The sequence below is a fragment of the Somniosus microcephalus genome, chromosome 5, assembly GCF_052327205.1.
Source record: "Somniosus microcephalus isolate GS21.2 chromosome 5, FLI_Smic_1.0, whole genome shotgun sequence".
NCBI lineage: Eukaryota > Metazoa > Chordata > Chondrichthyes > Squaliformes > Somniosidae > Somniosus > Somniosus microcephalus.
The window spans coordinates 13,505,629-13,511,515 of record NC_140991.1 but is presented as its reverse complement, the minus strand read 5'-3'; positions in this window follow the sequence as shown (position 1 = coordinate 13,511,515).

Genomic DNA, 5,887 nt, shown 5'->3' with positions numbered 1-5,887 from the left:
TAGGTTGGCAAGGTGTTCACTGTCATCTTCACCTGTCACTAGGATGTCGTCCAAGTAACACTGAGTCCCCGGAATCCCTTGCAGGACTTGTTCCATCGCTCTTTGCCATATCGCCGGAGCTGATGTTACTCCGAATACCAGTCGATTATACTGGTAAAGACCTTTGTGAGTGTTTATCGTGAGATACTTCCTAGAGGATTCTTCAACCTCCATCTGCAAATATGCTTGTGCTAGGTCAATTTTTGTAAAACGCTTCCCTCCAGATAGTGAGGCGAAGATATCTTCTATCTTTGGAAGAGGATATTGTACTGTGTGAAGGACTGGGTTCACCGTCACCTTGAAGTCCCCACAGATGCGAACCTTCCTTGGCTCCTCAGACTTATTGTTTAACGTTTTCTTCATGACAGGAACGATGGGTGTCGCCCACTCGCTCCAGTCTACCTTAGATAACACGCCTGCATTCTCCAGATTCTCCAGCTCTGCCTCGACGGCTGGGCGAATTGCATATGGTACCGGTCTTGCTTTGAAAAACTTGGGAATTGCATTCTCCTCTATTTTTATCGAGGCGGTTACGCCTTTAAGAGTGCCCAGTTCTTGTTGAAATACCTCTTTGGCATCAGCTAAGATTGTTGACAATCGTCCAGGAGTGACGTCGTCATCCTTTTTACCAGCCACCGTCAGTGCCTGAATGGAGTGCCAGTCTAAACTTATCTTTCTGATCCATTCACGTCCCAATAACGGTGGTCCACATCTTGCAGAATGTAGAGATACAATTTCCGTATTTTCTTGCCGTTGTATTCGACAGGCACCCTTATTTTTCCTCTGGGGTATATTTTTTGCCCCGTATACGTCCTCAAGACAATGGATGTCCCTCTCAAGGGTATGTGTGAGAATAGCCGCTCATAGTCTCGTCGATTCATGACGGTTAGAGCTGATCCTGTATCCAATTCCATTTTGACTTGGGACCCTGTTATCGTGAGGGTGACCCAAATGGTTCGGTGATCCTCTTTTGCGATTACGTTGTGAAGTTTGAGACAGCTTAGTCTCTTGTTCCCGGATTCACTATCGCTCATCTGGTCTTCAGAACTACTGTCCGTCATCTTTTGTACTTTCCTGTACAGTTCCTTAGTAGCCTTTTTGTTGTCGTTGGTCTTCTTCCCAGACCTGCAAACTCGTGCAATGTGTCCCATCTTTCCGCATTGCCTGCATATTTTGTCCTTGGACCAGCAGTCCTTCTGGTCATGGTTTGTTCTGCTGCAGCGATAACATTTTGCAAATCCCTGTGTCATTTCGTGGGTGCCGTATTCCTGTGGCTTTTGTTGTATTTCCGCAGCTCCCCTTGCTGCTGCTTCGTACGATACTGCCACGCTGAAAGCCTTATCTAGCGTCAGCTCTTTCTCTGAGAGTAACCTCTTCTGGGTTCCTTCACTCAGGAGTCCACAGACAAATTTGTCCCGTAAGGTAGCTGCCAGTCCTGCTCCGAACTGGCAGTGCTTTGATAGCTTGCGTAGTTCCGTAAGGTAATCAGCATTGCTCTCATTTTTATGCTGATTTCTCCTGTGGAATTTAAATCTTTCTGCTATCAGCAGCGGTGTAGGATTTAGGTGTTCCTGTAGGATAGCAACAATTTCATTAAAACTCTTCGCCTTCGGTTTGGCTGGAGTAATCAGGTCCCGCAATAGGCCGTATGTTCTTGTGCCCATTAAATTTAGTGATACCGATGCCTTTTTCTCATCGGCTATTTCGTTTGCCTCACAATATACCTCGACTCTTTCCACATACGTGGTCCAGTCTTCTATTGCATTATCGAAGGCAGTGCTATCGCCAGTCTTTGGCATCTTGAAAATCTAAGATGGCGCCTCCCGCGCTTTGCCTTCGTTCCCGACGGATCAAAATGGCACCTCCCGCGCTTTTCCTTCTTCCCCGCCGAGTTAAGATGGCGCCTCCCGCGCTTTCCTGCCGCTGCCGCAGCTGCCAACGCTGTTGCTGGCGATTATATTTATTTTACTATCCTGTAATGGCGACGCCCGATGGTCTTCGCGCCCCCCGATCGCTGCTGCCAACGCCGCTCTCCGCGGTATTTTAATCTTTCTATCGCGCTTCAATATTTGCTCCGTTAATTGAAGAACCCTTCCCGTCGTGGAGCCAGCCCTCTGGGACACTTCCCTCCCTCTTCTTAGGTCCGAACGCTGCCCGGCTTCGAAGCACCGGCCGCGCCCTGTGTGCTCCACCCTCTCTCTCTCTCTTTGCTTCCCGACTCGCTGCCCAGCCCCGTAGCAGAGCCACCCGATCGAGCTCTAGCCCGCCGCAGCCCAGGAAGGATCAGTGCACTACCTGCCACCAGCCCGATTAGCTGGGAAACCACAGACTGGAGAATCAAGCCAGGCTCTCGACAGTCTCTCCTGCACTTTTCAATTTGATGATTTGGAGGGCGGTTGCCCACGGTCGACGCCCGTTTCTCGAGTTACTTTGGATTATTTTTTTAATTTTTTTTCTTTCTTCTGGCTTCGACCTTCAATAACGTCGTCTGAGGTGCTGCCGAGTTGCAGGTAAGTTCGTTTCTTACTCGTCACCAGTATTATGTCCGTGTATAATTAAGACACGGACTGCAGGAGTTGATTATAACAAGTCTTTACTGAATGGAGACAACCTGGAAACTGAAACTACAGAAGCCTGCTAGGGCCTTTTATACAGGGGTGGTCACTGCCGGTACTGCAGTCTGAGACCAGTTAATCCCTTAAAGGTACATACACAACAGTCTGGAATATAATAAGCAAGTTTCTCCCTCGTTTGCCTCTTTTCCGAATTTACATAACGCAGAAACAGATGTAGGACACTCATCCCTTGAGCCTTCTCTGCCGACCCTTTCGATAATGGCTGATCTGTACCTCAACTCCAGTTTACCTGCCTCTGCTGCATATCCCTTGATACACCTACGTGATAAAAATCTGTTGACCTCAGAATTGCCTATTCCTGATACTATATAGAGGTTCACAACATCGAGGCGACTTTAGGTTCAAACCATTAAGCAGATTATTTAATAAAAAATGGCAAATGTAATATATTGCATTTAAAATATTTACAGTAGAAATCCTTTCATTTAGCTCCTTAAAAGTAAAACAATAAAGGTGTAGGATTATTATTAACTTTGATTATTAGTTCAAACCCTGAGGGGAGACAACAACCACAGAAACTGGTACAGTAGTAAGATCACTGAGCACTTGATTTGATTGCTGGACAACAATAAGCAACAGCTCTAAGCAATACTCTCAACTGTGGAATATGGTTAAGAACACGGATTGACCAGACCGTTGTTCTGGGGAGGGCTAAGAGTCGACCGAAGCGATTATTCCTTGTCTTCTGCATGGCGCCTCTCGTGCTGATAGCACAGCTTATTCTCCTTTTATACTGGGGTGGGCAATTATTTGGGCTGGAAGGCCACTTAACAAGTTTTGGTGAGCTTTTGAGGGCCACACAGATGAAATGAATTGTGTTTAACAGCAGCTACCATTAAAATTTGTTATGGCATTTATTGTATAAAGAACCCTTCATGTCGTTTCCACACTTAATAAAAATAACAACACTTATTAACATGCTAACGAACATGATACAGGTTTACCCAAAATTTAAGGAACCCCAGCGAGGCCCAAATTGCGCACAAGTACTGTACCCAGAGACACTTTTGTTTTCACATGTGCCTTGGAATGTTTTACTACGTTAAAGGCGCTATATAAATACAAGTTGTTGTTGGTGTTGTAGCTTCAGCTGGATACAATGATAACCCAACTACTGCTTGTACAAACTACTACATGGAACCCCAGGCAGTCTGACACATCTCCAGTATCCAGCTGATCCACTTTTTAGCTTCTTGTCTTTTGTCACCTGCCTGACATAATTCAAGGTCGCACCTGGCCTGTGAGAACTGACTGAATCAAAATATTTTGCAGAGATGAGGTCCAGAGCCTAGAATTTGCAGTATGCCGGAAACCTGCACGAGCAGCAGCGATGGCCTTGTGGCAGGGCGGTCCGTGACCGCCTCATCAGACTTCGGTTCTAATGAATTCGAGGCCACTTCCCATTTCTCAGCACATCCCCATCATTCCATCAGTTTCTCATTGCATACCACACCCCAAAGCTGAAATGAGACACAGCACCAAATCTGCAATATTCCAATAACAAATTTATCCAAATTCAGTAACCACATATATACAACAGCAATATGAACTAATCACCCTTGTGCAAACTCTTACTTCCACTCTTACTGCACACCAACTTCTCCTTCAGCCTCACAATCCCTCGAGATATCTGCCCTCCTCTAATTCTGCCCTCTTGAGCATCCCTGATTATAATCGCTCAACCTTTGGTGGCCGTGCCTTCTGTTACCTAGGCCCTAAGCTCTGGAACTCCCTGCCTAAACCTGTCAGCCTCGCTACCTCTCTTTCCTCCTTTAAGACGCTCCTTAAAACCGACCTCTTTGACCAAGCTTTTGGTCACTTGCCCTAATTTATCCTTATGTGGATCGGTGTCAAATTTTTGGTCTTAAAATACTCCTGTGCGGCGCCTTGGGACGTTTTACTACGTTAAAGGCGCTATATAAGAACATAAGAACATAAGAAATAGGAGCAGGAGTAGGCCAATCGGCCCCTCGAGCCTGCTCCACCATTCAATAAGATCATGGCTGATCTGATCCTAACCTCAAATCTTCTATCACTCTCCATCCACCCAAACCCATGTGATCTCCCGGGAGAGGCGAAAAACCAGATAAAAAACCCAATGGCCAATTTGGGAGAAAAAAATCTGGGAAATTCCTCTCCGACCCATCTAGGCGATCGAAACTCGTCCAGGAGATCACTCTGTCCCTATATTTTCTACAGTACTTACCTTCTGTAAAGGCGATCTCCACCCCAGCCAGGAACAGGAATAAAACCATCTCCTGAAATCTAACACAGAATTAGAACACAGTAGGAGCAGAACCAGGCTACACGGCCCCTGGGCCCACTCCACGACCCACAGGGCCATGACCATTCTGAACCTAGACTCATGTCCAATTTCCTGCCCGCTCCCCATAACCCTTAATTCCCTTTACTTCTAGGAAACTATCTATTTCTGTTTTAAATTTATTTAATGATGTAGCTTCCACAGCTTTCTGGGGCAGCAAATTCCACAAACCTACCACCCTCTGAGTGAAGAAGTTTCTCCTCATCTCAGTTTTGAAAGAGCAGCCCCTTATTCTAAGATTATGCCCCCTAGTTCTAGTTTCACCCATCATTGGGAACATCCTCACCGCATCCACCCGATCAAGCCCCTTCACAATCTTATATGTTTCAATAAGATCGCCTCTCATTCTTCTGAACTCCAATGAGTAGAGTCCCAATCTACTCAACCTCTCCTCATATGTCCATCCCCTCATCCCCGGGATTAACCGAGTGAACCTTCTTTGTACTGACTCGAGAGCAAGTATGTCTTTTCTTAAGTATGGACACCAAAACTGTATGCAGTATTCCAGGTGCGGTCTCACCAATACCTTGTACAACTGCAGCAATACCTCCCTATTTTTATATTCTATCCGCCTAGCAATAAAAGCCAACATTCCATTGGCCTTCTTGATCACTTGCTGCACCTGCATACTAACTTTTTGAGTTTCGTGCACCAGGACCCCCAGATCCCTTTGTACTACAGTACTTTCCAGTGTCTTGCCATTGAAATAATAACTTGCTCTATGATTTTTCCTGCCAAAGTGCATAACCTCACACTTTCCAGTATTGTATTCCATCTGCCAAATCTCTGCCCACTTACTTAGCCTGTCTATGTCACTTTGCAGGTTTTTTATGTCCTCCTCACTCACTACTTTCCGTCCCATCTTTGTATCATCTGCAAACTTTGATAT